This window comes from Panulirus ornatus, chromosome 11 (assembly GCF_036320965.1).
Source record: "Panulirus ornatus isolate Po-2019 chromosome 11, ASM3632096v1, whole genome shotgun sequence".
In the NCBI taxonomy this organism is placed as follows: Eukaryota; Metazoa; Arthropoda; class Malacostraca; order Decapoda; family Palinuridae; genus Panulirus; species Panulirus ornatus.
The window spans coordinates 66,454,247-66,472,054 of NC_092234.1; the positions used below are offsets into that span (position 1 = coordinate 66,454,247).

Consider the following 17,808-nt stretch of genomic DNA (forward strand, 5'->3'; position numbering starts at 1 on the left):
AGTGGAGGACGTCAGGGATCTCGACCTTAGTGGAGGACGTCAGGGATCTCGACCTTAGTGGAGGACGTCAGGGATCATGCCCTTAGTGGAGGACGTCAGGGATGACCTTAGTGAAGGACGTCATGGATGATGAACTTAGCCGCAAGTGAGTTGACATTGTGAATGCGGTCAAGGATGATGCTGGGTCATGGCCCGTTATCATGGTACTGTTCTGGGTCATGGTCCGTTATCATGGTACTGTGCTGGGTCATGGTCCGTTATCATGGTACTGTGCTGGGTCATGGTCCGTTATCATGGTACTGTGCTGGGTCATGGTCCGTTATCATGGTACTGTTCTGGGTCATGGTCCGTTATCATGGTACTGTGCTGGGTCATGGTCCGTTATCATGGTACTGTGCTGAGTCATGGTCCGTTATCATGGTACTGTGCTGGGTCATGGTCCGTTATCATGGTACTGTGCTGGGTCATGTTCCGTTATCATGGTACTGTGCTGGGTCATGGTCCGTTATCATGGTACTGTGCTGAGTCATGGTCCGTTATCATGGTACTGTGCTGGGTCATGGTCCGTTATCATGGTACTGTGCTGAGTCATGGTCCGTTATCATGGTACTGTGCTGGGTCATGGTCCATTATCATGGTACTGTGCTGGGTCACGGTCCGTTATCATGGTACTGTTCTGGGTCATGGTCCGTTATCATGGTACTGTGCTGGGTCACGGTCCGTTATCATGGTACTGTGCTGGGTCATGGTCCGTTATCATGGTACTGTGCTGGATCATGGTCCGTTATCATGGTACTGTGCTGGGTCATGGTCCGTTATCATGGTACTGTGCTGGGTCATGGTCCGTTATCATGGTACTGTGCTGGATCATGGTCCGTTATCATGGTACTGTGCTGGGTCATGGTCCGTTATCATGGTACTGTGCTGGGTCATGGTCCGTTATCATGGTACTGTGCTGGGTCATGGTCCGTTATCATGGTACTGTGCTGGGTCATGGTCCGTTATCATGGTACTGTGCTGGACCATGATACAGAGTAGAGGACCCTTGATTTAACGTTAGGTGGTCTGCCGTCTCTTGGAGCCGAGATTATCAATAGAAAACGGGGCTTTGAAGGAAAACTAAACGAAATAATAAGGCAACGATCACTTCACATAGGGCATTGATTTCCTTCAGCTGCAATCCCTTTTATCTACCGTGTAAGAAGATAAATAATTAGATAACTTCTAATTTATACTATTCATTTATCTTCACTATATCTATCTTACATGGTAGTCACATTGACCATGAGACTATTCATGTTATCCATCAGCATTTCAGAAATGACTTAGTACAAATATGATTTATTAGAATGAAGTCGTTCATAAGACACCCAGGATCAAAGTAAACTAACCTCTGTGTACATGGAATGTAAGACCGATATCAGAGTGTTATGGGAGGTCTGAGTGACGCCTAGATACATCTTACAGGGCAGTTCATTCTCGGTGTAGTGTCTCACGGTCTGGGGAACCACATATGTGGAGGACCACATAGTCTGGGGAACCACACATGTGAGGCACCACACACTCTGGGGAACCACCCAAGTGTAGCACCACAGAGTCTGGGGAACCACACAGGTAAGGCACCCCGTGGAACCACACAGGTAAGGCACCACATAGTCTGGGGAACCACACAGGTAAGGCATCCCGTGGAACCACACAAGTGAGGCACCACACACTCTGGGGAACCACACAGGTAAGGCACCCCGTGGAACCACACAGGTAAGGCACCCCGTGGAACCACACAGGTAAGGCACCCCGTGGAACCACACAGGTAAGGCACCACATAGTCTGGGGAACCACATAACTGAGGGACTACACAGTCTGGGGAACCACACAGATGAAGCACCACAAGGTCTGGGGAACCACACAGGTGAGTCACCAAGCAGTCTAAGGGACCTGACAAGTGAGGCACAAAGCAGCCTGAGGAACCACTCAAGGGCACAACACAGTCTAGGGAACCAAACAGCCGAGGCACCAAAGTGTCCAAAGAATCAAATACTTGAGGCACCACACAGTCCGGGAGCCACACAGGTAAAGCAAAATGCAGTCTGAGCCACACAGGTGAGTCACCACACAGTCTGGGGAATCAAACAAGTGAGGCACCACACAGTCTGAAGGCCATATAGGTAAAGCAAAACACTGTTTAGGTAACGACATACGTGAAGCACCACACAGTCTGGGTAACGACATACGTGAAGCACCACACAGTCTGGGTAACGACATACGTGAAGCACCACACAATCTGAGTAACGACATACGTGAAGCACCACACAGTCTGAGTAACGACATACGTGAAGCACCACACAGTCTGGGTAACGACATACGTGAAGCACAACACAGTCTGGGTAACGACATACGTGAAGCACCACACAGTCTGAGTAACGACATACGTGAAGCACCACACAGTCTGAGTAACGACATACGTGAAGTACCACACAGTTTGGGAAATCACACACATGAGGCACCATACAGTCTGGGGAACCAAACAAGTGAGCCACCATGCATTATGAGGAACTACACAGATAAGGCACCAAACAGTTTTGGGAGCCACACATAAGAAGCATCACATAGTCTGACGAACCACACAGAATGAGCACCACATAGTCTCAGGAGCCACACGGGTGAGGAGCCACACTCTCTGGGGAGTTACATAAGTGTGGCATCATACAGTCTGGGGAATCACACAGCCTGGGGAACCACAGAGGTTAGGCACTACACGGTTTCAGGAGCCACAGGTGAGGCACCACTAACCATACAAGAACCCCACAGTCTGATGAGCCACAGAGGTGAGGCACCACACAGTCTGAGACACTACACAGGCGCCACACAGACAGGGGAAACACACATGTGAGACACCACACAGTCTGGGGATCTAGACATGTGAGACACCACACAGTCTGAGGATCTAGACATGTGAGACACCACACAGTCTGAGGATCTAGACATGTGAGACACCACACAGTCTGAGGATCTAGACAGGTGAGGCACCACATAGTCTGAGGATCTAGACAGGTGAGGCACCACACAGTCTGAGGATCTAGACAGGTGAGGCACCACATAGTCTGAGGATCCAGACAGGTGAGGCACCACACAGTCTGAGGATCCACAGAGATAAGGCACTACACAGACTGGGGAGTCACACAATAGAATCACCACACAGTCTAGGGATACACACAATTGAGGAACCACACACACACTGAGGAGTCACACAGGTGAGGCACCACACAGTCAGGGGAACCACACAGGTGAGGCACCACACAGTCAGGGGAACCACACAGGTGAGGCACCACACAGTCAGGGGAACCACACAGGTGAGGCACCACACAGTCTGCGGGATCACTCGGGTGAAGCACCATTTGTATTTAAAAAGTCTGTCACATCTTATGTATCTATTCATTTTGGGGAGATTAAGGGGAAAATTTCATTCCCTCATTTGCAAGAACAAGCAATTTTTTTTTTCTAGTGAGTCATTCAGAACATAACATTGCTATACATTGGCCGCGTCTTGGGCCCGTCGCTCATACAGATACGATCTTCAGACAGACAGAGAGTGAATTCTCTCGGCCGTGATAGACCACTACTGACGAAGTCTTCATATGGGTGTTTCCCCAAGGCAGGTGACACAGAAGGCTGCTGAACCTACGCCGAGGCCAAGCTGGCCTATAGGGAAGAGAGTGACAGTAGTGGCATTAGGTATACATGGGAGAGGTTGGTGCAGCCTGGTTCCACGTGAGCAAAGTTTGAAGGGGTGGGAGGAAAGGGGAGGGGGCCCTTATGTGGTTGGGTCGTGACCCTATATGATTGCTCTCCGTTCGCGTCGTCGACCACCTGTATATGCATGCGCAGTTGAGAGAGAGAGAGAGAGAGAGAGAGAGAGAGAGAGAGAGAGAGAGAGAGAGAGAGAGAGAGAGAGAGAGAGAGAGAAAGAGAGAGAGAGAGAGAGAGAGAGAGAGAGAGAGAGAGAGAGAGAGAGAGAGAGAGAGAGAGAGAGATGCTCCGTCGATCACCACGTTGCTGATATAATCTCATGCAGCACACTGGGAGGTACACAGCCTCAGTGATGGGCTACCCTATTGAGCGTTGCCGAATGCCTAATCATGAAGCCGACCACACGACAGGAGGAGCTAGAGGGGCTTAACGCCAATGTAACAACACAGATTCACGCCAATGTCGTCCCACCAGCATAGCCTGCGGTGGGAGAGGATCAAGGCATGTGCAACCTTTTGACACGACGAGAGCTGGACCAGGAGGTATGGGGACGAGAGGCCGGGCAGGTCCTGTTGTAAAATGGTCGTATGGGTTTTTTGGGGAGGAGGGTCGATGTTCTCCCTAATGGTCCAATGGTAGAGACCCTGTGACGACAGGTGAGGAAATGTTAGTAGTGAAGGTGGTACCTGGGGAGGGCTGTGTGTGTGTGTGTGTGTGTGTGTGTGTGTGTGTGTGTGTGTGTGTGTGTGTGTTGGGGGGTGGAGGGTGACGATGATAGACTGGTCAGGTGTGTAGAAGGCAGAGAGAATTTATGCCGATAACACTAAGGTTTGATTTCGTAAAGTTACGTCACTATCGTGTGGGTGAAGATGGTGGGTGAAACCGTGTATTGGGAGATGTCCATAATGATTCTGGTAGAGAAGAACCTGAGTGAGGATGGTAATAGTTATTCTGATAAAGGAGAGATACTGTGAGTAATAACAGGTTCAGGTGGATGATGATGGATGTTTGTAAAGTATTACCATCTTGGACAGATTCTCGGCCAGAACAGAAGCGAGTCGTGAAGCACTACCTCACTCTGTGTTCATCACGGCTGACGTATGTCAACATTAATGTCACTACAAACAATCCTTAGTTAGTAGAAACTGCCTTGTGACGTCGCCAAGGCTTCTGCATATACAGCAACTGTTATGTAAGCTGGAACTGGTTTCGCCTCTTCGTGTCGACGACTGGTAAAAGTTGAATGCAAATAAATTCTCAATCTTTAACATCTTTATGGTACGAGAATGGTTTGTGGCCCGTAGCGGAGTGTTGTGGTCGTGATGTGTTGTGTTCTTGAGATATGGAGGTGCAATACTGGGTGTTTCGCATGTTCATGTGTGTTGCTAGTGCCGGAGGATCAGTCAGGTAAGGACCTGGCTAGTCAGATATTCTATCTAATGAAGGCAATAGGTGAAGAACATCTGGTGGTTTCTTTAATGTCTTTCGCTTTACCAGGTATCCATTCGTTCTCTAGTGAACATTTGACACCATCGACATTGTAGAAACTCGTGGAAACCACCAACAGAGATCAGATTACTTATCAGTTAAAAAAAAAAATCATATATTCAGTGAATAAATCACAACAAAATTTCTTTGAAAATTTCTTTTATCTGTCAAACCTGACTGATTCCGTTTCTGATGGTCACTCTGAGGAAGGTAAAGCGGTTGATATTATCTAATTTAATTATCAGAGAGCATTCGACGAGGAAGGTAAAGTCACATGGTATGGAGAGATGATGTTTCGTACTTCTGTGGATAGAGAACTAATCGACCGGCCGGAAACAAAGAATAGTAATGAAACGTTAAGCCTGAGAGAGGATAGACATTAGAAGCACAGCACCGAAAGCATCACTTTGAAACCTGTTTTCTTCCTCATATATATATATATATATATATATATATATATATATATATATATATTTTTTTTTTTTTTTTTTTTTTTTTTTATACTTTGTCGCTGTCTCCCGCGTTTGCGAGGTAGCGCAAGGAAACAGACGAAAGAAATGGCCCAACCCCCCCCCCATACACATGTACATACACACGTCCACACACGCAAATATACATACCTACACAGCTTTCCATGGTTTACCCCAGACGCTTCACATGCCTTGCTTCAATCCACTGACAGCACGTCAAGCCCTGTATACCACATGACTCCAATTCACTATTTCTTGCCCTCCTTTCACCCTCCTGCATGTTCAGGCCCCGATCACACAAAATCTTTTTCACTCCATCTTTCCACCTCCAATTTGGTCTCCCTCTTCTCCTCGTTCCCTCCACCTCCGACACATATATCCTCTTGGTCAATCTCTCCTCACTCATTCTCTCCATGTGCCCAAACCATTTCAAAACACCCTCTTCTGCTCTCTCAACCACGCTCTTTTTATTTCCACACATCTCTCTTACCCTTACGTTACTTACTCGATCAAACCACCTCACACCACACATTGTCCTCAAACATCTCATTTCCAGCACATCCATCCTCCTGCGCACATCTCTATCCATAGCCCACGCCTCGCAACCATACAGCATTGTTGGAACCACTATTCCCTCAAACATACCCATTTTTGCTTTCCGAGATAATGTTCTCGACTTCCACACATTTTTCAAGGCTCCCAAAATTTTCGCCCCCTCCCCCACCCTATGATCCACTTCCGCTTCCATGGTTCCATCCGCTGACAGATCCACTCCCAGATATCTAAAACACTTCACTTCCTCCAGTTTTTCTCCATTCAAACTCACCTCCCAATTGACTTGACCCTCACCCCTACTGTACCTAATAACCTTGCTCTTATTCACATTTACTCTCAACTTTCTTCTTCCACACACTTTACCAAACTCAGTCACCAGCTTCTGCAGTTTCTCACATGAATCAGCCACCAGCGCTGTATCATCAGCGAACAACAATTGACTCACTTCCCAAGCTCTCTCATCCCCAACAGACTTCATACTTGCCCCTCTTTCCAGGACTCTAGCATTTACCTCCCTTACAACCCCATCCATAAACAAATTAAACAACCATGGAGACATCACACACCCCTGCCGCAAACCTACATTCACTGAGAACCAATCACTTTCCTCTCTTCCTACACGTACACATGCCTTACATCCTCGATAAAAACTTTTCACTGCTTCTAACAACTTGCCTCCCACACCATATATTCTTAATACCTTCCACAGAGCATCTCTATCAACTCTATCATATGCCTTCTCCAGATCCATAAATGCTACATACAAATCCATTTGCTTTTCTAAGTATTTCTCACATACATTCTTCAAAGCAAACACCTGATCCACACATCCTCTACCACTTCTGAAACCGCACTGCTCTTCCCCAATCTGATGCTCTGTACATGCCTTCACCCTCTCAATCAATACCCTCCCATATAATTTACCAGGAATACTCAACAAACTTATACCTCTGTAATTTGAGCACTCACTCTTATCCCCTTTGCCTTTGTACAATGGCACTATGCACGCATTCCGCCAATCCTCAGGCACCTCACCATGAGTCATACATACATTAAATAACCTTACCAACCAGTCAACAATACAGTCACCCCCTTTCTTAATAAATTCCACTGCAATACCATCCAAACCTGCTGCCTTGCCGGCTTTCATCTTCCGCAAAGCTTTTACTACCTCTTCTCTGTTTACCAAATCATTTTCCCTAACCCTCTCACTTTGCACACCACCTCGACCAAAACACCCTATATCTGCCACTCTGTCATCAGACACATTCAACAAACCTTCAAAATACTCATTCCATCTCCTTCTCACATCACCGCTACTTGTTATCACCTCCCCATTTACGCCCTTCACTGAAGTTCCCATTTGCTCCCTTGTCTTACGCACCCTATTTACCTCCTTCCAGAACATCTTTTTATTCTCCCTAAAATTTACTGATAGTCTCTCACCCCAACTCTCATTTGCCCTTTTTTTCACCTCTTGCACCTTTCTCTTGACCTCCTGTCTCTTTCTTTTATACTTCTCCCACTCAATTGCATTTTTTCCCTGCAAAAATCGTCCAAATGCCTCTCTCTTCTCTTTCACTAATACTCTTACTTCTTCATCCCACCACTCACTACCCTTTCTAAACAGCCCACCTCCCACTCTTCTCATGCCACAAGCATCTTTTGCGCAATCCATCACTGATTCCCTAAATACATCCCATTCCTCCCCGACTCCCCTTACTTCCATTGTTCTCACCTTTTTCCATACATATATGTCATCCCTGGGGATAGAGGAGAAAGAATACTTCCCACGCATTCCCTGCGTGTCGTAGCAGGTGACTAAAAGGGGAAGAAGAGTGGGGGGGGGGGGGGCAGGAAATTCTCCACTCCCATTTCACTTTTTCCAAAAGAAAGAACAGAGAAGGGGGCCAAGTGAGGATGTTCCTTCTGAGGCTCAGTCCTCTGTTCTTAACGCTACATCGCTAACGCGGGAAATGGCGATTATGTATGAAAAAAAAGTATATATATATATATATATATATATATATATATATATATATATTTTTTTTGAAGGTTTGTTGAATGTGTTTGATGATAGAGTGGCAGATATAGGGTGTTTTGGTCGAGGTGGTGTGCAAAGTGAGAGGGTTAGGGAAAATGATTTGGTAAACAGAGAAGAGGTAGTGAAAGCTTTGCGGAAGATGAAAGCCGGCAAGGCAGCAGGTTTGGATGGTATTGCAGTGGAATTTATTAAAAAAGGGGGTGACTGTATTGTTGACTGGTTGGTAAGGTTATTTAATGTATGTATGACTCATGGTGAGGTGCCTGAGGATTGGCGGAATGCGTGCATAGTGCCATTGTACAAAGGCAAAGGGGATAAGAGTGAGTGCTCAAATTACAGAGGTATAAGTTTGTTGAGTATTCCTGGTAAATTATATGGGAGGGTATTGATTGAGAGGGTGAAGGCATGTACAGAGCATCAGATTGGGGAAGAGCAGTGTGGTTTCAGAAGTGGTAGAGGATGTGTGGATCAGGTGTTTGCTTTGAAGAATGTATGTGAGAAATACTTAGAAAAGCAAATGGATTTGTATGTAGCATTTATGGATCTGGAGAAGGCATATGATAGAGTTGATAGAGATGCTCTGTGGAAGGTATTAAGAATATATGGGGTGGGAGGAAAGTTGTTAGAAGCAGTGAAAAGTTTTTATCGAGGATGTAAGGCATGTGTACGTGTAGGAAGAGAGGAAAGTGATTGGTTCTCAGTGAATGTAGGTTTGCGGCAGGGGTGTGTGATGTCTCCATGGTTGTTTGGTTTGTTTATGGATGAGGTTGTTAGGGAGGTAAATGCAAGAGTTTTGGAAAGAGGGGCAAGTATGAAGTCTGTTGGGGATGAGAGAGCTTGGGAAGTGAGTCAGTTGTTGTTCGCTGATGATACAGCGCTGGTGGCTGATTCATGTGAGAAACTGCAGAAGCTGGTGACTGAGTTTGGTAAAGTGTGTGGAAGAAGAAAGTTAAGAGTAAATGTGAATAAGAGCAAGGTTATTAGGTACAGTAGGGTTGAGGGTCAAGTCAATTGGGAGGTGAGTTTGAACGGAGAAAAACTGGAGGAAGTGAAGTGTTTTAGATATCTGGGAGTGGATCTGGCAGCGGATGGAACCATGGAAGCGGAAGTGGATCATAGGGTGGGGGAGGGGGCGAAAATTCTGGGGGCCTTGAAGAATGTGTGGAAGTCGAGAACATTATCTCGGAAAGCAAAAATGGGTATGTTTGAAGGAATAGTGGTTCCAACAATGTTGTATGGTTGCGAGGTGTGGGCTATGGATAGAGTTGTGCGCAGGAGGATGGATGTGCTGGAAATGAGATGTTTGAGGACAATGTGTGGTGTGAGGTGGTTTGATCGAGTGAGTAACGTAAGGGTAAGAGAGATGTGTGGAAATAAAAAGAGCGTGGTTGAGAGAGCAGAAGAGGGTGTTTTGAAGTGGTTTGGGCACATGGAGAGGATGAGTGAGGAAAGATTGACCAAGAGGATATATGTGTCGGAGGTGGAGGGAGCAAGGAGAAGAGGGAGACCAAATTGGAGGTGGAAAGATGGAGTGAAAAAGATTTTGTGTGATCGGGGCCTGAACATGCAGGAGGGTGAAAGAAGGGCAAGGAATAGAGTGAATTGGAGCGATGTGGTATACCGGGGTTGACGTGCTGTCAGTGGATTGAATCAAGGCATGTGAAGCGTCTGGGGTAAACCATGGAAAGCTGTGTAGGTATGTATATTTGCGTGAGTGGACGTATGTATATACATGTGTATGGGGGGGGGGGGGGTGGGGCCATTTCTTTCGTCTGTTTCCTTGCGCTACCTCGCAAACGCGGGAGACAGCGCCAAAGTATAAAAAAAAAAAGAAAGAAAAAAAAAATATATATATATATATATATATATATATATATATATATATATATATATATATATATATATATATATTCATTCATTTATTATATCTATTATATTTTGTCGCTGTCTCCCGCGTTAGCGAGGTAGCTCAAGGAAACAGACGAAAGAATGGCCTAACCCACCTACATACACATGTATATACATAAACGCCCACACTTGCACATATACATGCCTATACATTTCAACGTACACATACATATATATACACAGACATATACATATATACACATGTAAATATTCATACATGCTGCCTTCATCCATTCCTGCCGCCACCTCGCCACACGTGAAATGACACCCCCCCCCCTCCCGCGTGCGCGCAAGGTAGCGCCAGAAAAACACAACAAAGGCCACATTCGTTCACACTCAGTCTCTAGCTGTCATGTGTAATGCACCGAAAACACAGCTCCCTTTCCACATCCAGGCGCCACAAAACTTTCCATGGTTTACCACAGACGCTTCACATGTCCTGGTTCAATCCACTGATAGCACGTCCATCCCGATATACCACATCATTCTAAGTCACTCTATTCCTTGCACGCCTTTCACCTCCCTTCATGTTCAGGCCCCAATCGCTCAAAATCTTTTTCACTCCATCCTTCCACCTCCAATCTGGTCTCCCACTTCTAGTTCCCTCCACCTCTGACATATCCTCTTTGTCAATCTTTCCTCACTCATTCTCTCCATGTGACCAAACCATTTCAATACACCCTCTTCTGCTCTCTCAACCACACTCTTTGTATTACCACACATCTCACTTACCCTTTCATTACTTACTCGATCAAACCAGCTCACACCACATATTGTCCTCAGACATCTCATTTCCAACACATCCACCCTCCTCCGCACAACTCTATCTATCGCCCATTCTCACAACCATATTACATTGTTGGAGCCACTATTTCTTCAAACATACCCATTTTTGCTCTCCGAGATAACGTTCTCGCCTTCCACACAATCTTCAACGCTCCCAGAACCTTTGCCCCCTCCCCCACCCTGTGACTCACTTCCGCTTCCATGGTTCCATCCGCTGCCAAATCCACTTCCAGATATCTAAAACATTTCACTTCCTCCAGTTTTATTCCATTCAAACATACCTCCCAATTTGCTTGTCCCTCAACTCAACCGAACCTAATAACCTTGCTCTTATTCACATTCACTCAGAGCTTTCTTCTTTCACACACTTTTGCCAAATTCAGTCTTTACATATATATATATATATATATATATATATATATATATATATATATATATATATATATGGGAGCGGGGGGCTGGAAATCCTCCCCTCTGGGTTTTTTTTTAATTCTCCAAAAGAAGGAACAGAGAAGGGGGCCAGGTGAGGATATTCCCTCAAAGGCCCAGTCCTCTGTTCTTAACGCTACCTCGCTATTGCGGGAAATGGCGAATAGTAAGAATAAAAAAAAAAAATATATATATATATATATATATATATATATATATATATATATATATATATATATATATATATAAAGACATACGAGGGCCAACTACATAAAAGTAACTCACAAAGGTCGAGAAGAGAAGGCTAAAAGTTGAGTTCACATAGATATTAAAGATCATCACCGTCGTGGAAGACTACATCAGTCCGCTTTCACCCGTTGTAATGGATGCGAACTCCAAGTTTAGCATTTCACTTCGAGTGAGACAAAACACCTTTCTTCGAAAACACTAACGATACATATGGAAAATCAATACCAGCAAGAGTAGCTGAAAGTAACATTGACTTCTTTGGAAAGCGTTATTTCGGCCTCCGTAGTCTAGATAATGAGTTTACAGGTTCTTAATCAAGTCATCCACTTACCTCCCTACTCTCTCCACACTAAACTGAGTTTCTGATTTCTTCTGTTATCACAAATCAGCCTCGTCAACACCAAATACCCTGCTGCTGTTTACATTCTTCCCTATTCTTTTTTATCATTGTTGACCTCTCCAGTGTCAACCTAACTCGAAACTGAATGCAACTTTCTCTTGAAAACAATTGCGAGCAGGAGTAAAGAAGTGCAATTAATACCCAGTTCGAAAATGTCGTCTTATTGAAATGAGATTTTAATCATCATAGTATTGGCTTCCATTATTCTAGACGTTGCCTGACTCATGATCAGGTCGTGTGTGCCCAAGCTCAAGGAAAGCAAAGGCAGTATAAGCACCACAACCCAGGAAGCACAACGGTTCATTATACCATTTTATTTGCCACAACGTCTCTCCCTCCCCGTACCTCCACGTCCCAAGCACCTCACATTTGCCACTCCATTATCTCACATATTCAACAGTCAACTCAAAATATTTGTTCGACCTCCTCTTCTCCTCTTCTTTGCTTATTATCACCTCTATATCTACCCACTTCATCGATGCTCCCATTTGTTCTCTTGTTCTCCTCACATTACTCACCTCCCTCCAAAGCATTTTCTTTTTCTCCCTGAAGTTTGCCGATACTCTCTCATCCCATCTTTCATCTGCCGTCTTTTTCAGTCCCTGTACCTTCCTCTTGACCTCTTGCCGCTTCCTCGTGTACATCTCCCATTCAGCCGCACACCTTCCTTGCAGGCAAAGCCCCTACACCTCTCTTTTCTCTTTCACTAGAAACTTATCTTTTTCATCCCACCACTTACTATCTACTCCCACACTCCCACATCCCACCTTCTGCATCCCGCCCACTGATTCCCTAAATACCTCCCATTCCTCCCCCCCTCCCCCACAAACTACTCCTCTCACCTCCTGCAGTTCATCGCCCAATCTCTCCTGATATCTCCTCACACAAGCCTTCTTTTCCAAACTCACACGAATTCACCACCCTCTTCACATCCATGTTATTGCCTCGTTTCCTAAAGCCAATAACAACAATAACAACAACAATAATGATAATAATGATAATAGTAATAATAATGACGATAATGATGATAATGATATTGATAAAATCTTTCTTACTGAAATATAATGATGATGAAGACACTACTGCCACTACCACAGCTACTGCTGAAGAGGTGCGGCTAGAGGGCAGCAGCAGCAGGGGTTAGGGTCAGCACTGTCTACCCTGGCGTGAGGTTCCTGCAGCCTCAGCCTGGCAACCACCACTCCTTCTCCTCCTCCTCATACAGCTATTGTAGTTCTTGTATCGTGATCCTCCTCCTCCTCCTCCTCTTCCTCATACAGCTATTGTAGTTCTTGTATCGTGATCCTCCTCCTCCTCCTCCTCTGCCTCATACAGCTATTGTAGTTCTTGTATCGTGATCCTCCTCCTCCTCCTCCTCTTCCTCATACAGCTATTGTAGTTCTTGTATCGTGATCCTCCTTCTCTTCCTCATACAACTACTGTAGTGTTTCTATCTTGTTAGTAAAGCTAATAAAAAAGAAAGTTAAAATATCTCGACTCAAAATACATCAAGTCCGGTTATCTGGCAGACTATACAACACGGCAATATTTTGTAATACGACTGTGAGTCTGGTAGCTTTAGATGACCTGGTCCGGGTCGTTCAGTGTTGTGCCTTGACGTCATCATCCTGCCGATATAATAATGACGTATGTCACTTTCTTCCCTCTTCCCTCCACCTCCTCCTTCCCTTGCTCCTCCTCCTCGTCAACGACGCCCACCCCTACCACTCACCCTACACGAGGGACTGGCTGGCTGGCTGTACCCCCCTCCCCCTCACACACACACACACACACACACACACACACACACACACACACACACACACACACAATGATCGCATCAACAGGACCCTTAGGGTGTAGGTGTGTGTGGTGGTCCCACAGGCAGGTGTGTGTGTGTGTGTGTGTGTGTGTGTGTGTGTGTGTGTGTGTGTGTGTGTGTGTGTGAGTGTGTGTGTGTGTGGTGATCCCATAGGCAGGTGTGTGTGTGTGTAGTGGACCCACAGGCAGATGTGTGTGGTGGTCCCACAGTCAGGTGTGTGTGGTGATCCCACAGTCAGGTGTGTGTGGTGATCCCACAGTCAGGTGTCAGGCTGGGGTGTCAGGCTGGCCAGGGGACGGGAGAGGATGTCCTTGAGTGTAATTCATTGTTGTGGAACTTTTGAATATACACAACTCATGTACATGCGTACAGCTACGCACATACGTGAATACGCAAATATAATCTATATACCGAGGAGGAGGAATGGGATGTACTTAGGGAAGCAGTAATGGCTTGTGATGAAGTGAGAAGGAGATGGAGTAGGTGTTTTAAAGGTTTGTTGAATGTATTTGATGATAAAATGGCAGATATAGTGTGTTTTGGTCGGGGTGGTGTGCGACGTGAGAGGGTCAGGGAGAATGGTTTGGTGAAGAGAGACGAGGTAGTGAAAGCTTTGCGGAAGACGAAAGCCGGCAAGGCGGCTGGCTTGGATAGTATTGCAATGGAATTTATTAAAAAGGGGGTGACTGTGTTGTTGATTGGTTGGTGAGGATAATGAATGTATGTATTGATCATGGTAAAGTGCCTGAGAATTGACGGAATGCATGCATAGTGCCGTTGTACAAAGGCAAGGGAGATAAAGGTAAGTGCTCAAATTACAGAGACATAAGTTTGTTGAGTAATCCTGGAAAATTATATGGGAGGGTATTGATTGAGAGGGTGAAAGCATGTACAGAGCATCAGACTGGGGAAGAACTATGTGGTTTCAGAAGTGGTAGAGGTTGTGTGGGTCAGGTGTTTGCTTTGAAGAATATATATGAGAAATACTTAGAAAAACAGATGGATTTATATGTAGCATCTATGGATCTGGGGAAGGCAAATGACAGGATTGATAGAGATGCTCTGTGGAAGGTTTTAAGAGTATATGGCGTGGGAGTTAAGTTGTTAGAAGCAGTGAAAAGTTTTTACCAAGGAAATAAGACGTGTGCGAGTACGAGGAGAGGAAAGTGATTGGTTCCTTGTGAATGTTGGTTTGCGGCAGGGGTGCGTGATGTCTCCATGGTTGTTCAATTTGTTTATGGATGGGGTTGTTAAAGAGGTAAATGCAAGAGTGTTGGAGAGAGGGAGAAGTATGTAGTCTGTTGTGGATGAGAGAGCTTGGGAAGTGAGTCAGTTGTTGTTCGCTGATGATACAGCGCTGGTTGCTGATTCGGATGAAAAACTGCAGAAGTTGATAACTGAGTTTGGTAAGTGTGTAAATGAAGAAAGTTGAGAGTATATGTGAATAAGAGCAAGGTTATTAGGTTCAGTAGGGTTCAGGTAGAAGTTAACTGGGAAGTAAGTTTGAATGGAGAAAAAGTGGAGGAAGTGAGGTGTTTTAGATATATGGGAGTGGACTTAGCAGCGGATGGAACAATGGAAGCGGAGGTGATTCACAGGGTGGGGTAAGGGGCAAAGGCTCTGGGAGCGTTGAAGAACGTGTGGAAGGCGAGAACGTTATCTCGGAGAGCAAAATTGGTTATGTTTGAAGGAATAGTCGTTCCAGCAATGTTATATAGTTGCGAGGCATGGGCTATAGATAGGGTTGTGCGGAGGAGGGTGGATGTGTTGGAAATGTAATGACTGAGGACAATATGTGGTGTGAGGTGATTTGATCGAGTAGGTAATGAAAGGATATGAGAGACGTGTGGTAATGAAAAGAGTGTGGTTGAGAAAGCAGAAGAGTGTGTGATGAAATGTCTTGGGCACATGGAGAGAATGAGTGAGGAAAGATTGACAGAGAGGATATATGTGTCAGAGGTTGGGGGGGGGGGGGAGAGAGAGAGAGAGAGAGAGAGAGAGAGAGAGAGAGAGAGAGAGAGAGAGAGAGAGAGAGAGAGAGAGAGAGAGAGAGAGAGAGAGAGAGAAGCGGGAGACCAAATTGGATGTGGATGGATGGAGTGAAAAAGATTTTGAGCGATCGCGGCCTTACCGTACAGAAGGGTGAAGGGCGTGCAAGGAATAGAGTGAATTGGAACGATGTGGTATACTGGGGTCGACATGCTGTCAATGGATTGAACCAGGGCATGTGAAACGTCTGGGTCAAAACATGGAAAGGTTTGTGGGGCCTGGATGTGGAAAGGGAGCTGTGGTTTCAGTGCATTACACATGACAGGTAGAGACTGAGTGCGAACGAATGTGGCCTGTTTTGTCTGTTCCTAGGGCTACCTCGCTGGAGGGAGGGGTGGGTGGGGGGGATGGGCGTTGAAGGGGGGAATGCTTCTTCATGTGTAGCGGAGTGGCGACGAGAATGGATGAAGGTAAAAAGTATGATTATGTACATGTGTATATATGTATTAGTCTGCGAATGTATATGTATGTATGTTGAAATGGATATGTACGTATATGTGCATGAATGGGCGTTTATGTAGATGCATGTGTATGTGGGTGGGCTGGGCCATTCCTCGTCTGTTTCCTTGCGCAAGTGCTTGTAATATTGCTTTACAGTACAATAACGCCATCAGCAAGACCTTAATGAATAGTAGGCCATATCGTGCAACATTTGGGAGTGTTTACACCGTCAAATGCAAGGCATGTAAATATATCTATGAAGCCAGACCGGTAAGACTGTAACGTCAGGAACAAAGTGTGATGTTGGGATTTAAATAACTTGGTTAAGTACTGGCACCTGAGAAGGAGGATTGTCTCCACGAAACATGTCGTGCCACATGTACGGAAAGAATTACATATTAAATAGAATTGTATGAAGTCATACCGAAGTGCGACTTCCCCTTCATACTATCATCACAGACAAATGTGAGAATGATATATATATATATATATATATATATATATATATATATATATATATATATATATATATATATATATATATATACATATATATATATATATATATATATATATATATATATATATATATATATATATATATATATATACACACACACACACACACACACACACACACACACACACACACACACACACACATATATATTTGGACGATTTTTGCAGGGAAAAAATGCAATTGAGTGGGAGAAGTATAAAAGAAAGAGACAGGAGGTCAAGAGAAAGGTGCAAGAGGTGAAAAAAAGGGCAAATGAGAGTTGGGGTGAGAGACTATCAGTAAATTTTAGGGAGAATAAAAAGATGTTCTGGAAGGAGGTAAATAGGGTGCGTAAGACAAGGGAGCAAATGGGAACTTCAGTGAAGGGCGTAAATGGGGAGGTGATAACAAGTAGCGGTGATGTGAGAAGGAGATGGAATGAGTATTTTGAAGGTTTGTTGAATGTGTCTGATGACAGAGTGGCAGATATAGGGTGTTTTGGTCGAGGTGGTGTGCAAAGTGAGAGGGTTAGGGAAAATGATTTGGTAAACAGAGAAGAGGTAGTAAAAGCTTTGCGGAAGATGAAAGCCGGCAAGGCAGCAGGTTTGGATGGTATTGCAGTGGAATTTATTAAGAAAGGGGGTGACTGTATTGTTGACTGGTTGGTAAGGTTATTTAATGTATGTATGACTCATGGTGAGGTGCCTGAGGATTGGCGGAATGCGTGCATAGTGCCATTGTACAAAGGCAAAGGGGATAAGAGTGAGTGCTCAAATTACAGAGGTATAAGTTTGTTGAGTATTCCTGGTAAATTATATGGGAGGGTATTGATTGAGAGGGTGAAGGCATGTACAGAGCATCAGATTGGGGAAGAGCAGTGCGGTTTCAGAAGTGGTAGAGGATGTGTGGATCAGGTGTTTG

The 17,808-nt window shown here is 45.0% G+C and overlaps 1 protein-coding gene across 1 annotated transcript in view; it reads right to left on the reverse strand.

The window, feature by feature from the left end:
* Positions 1-17,808, reverse strand: part of LOC139751625 (uncharacterized) — a 454,545-nt gene that overhangs the window by 143,671 nt on the left and 293,066 nt on the right. The gene's annotated exons all lie outside the window — the stretch shown is intronic.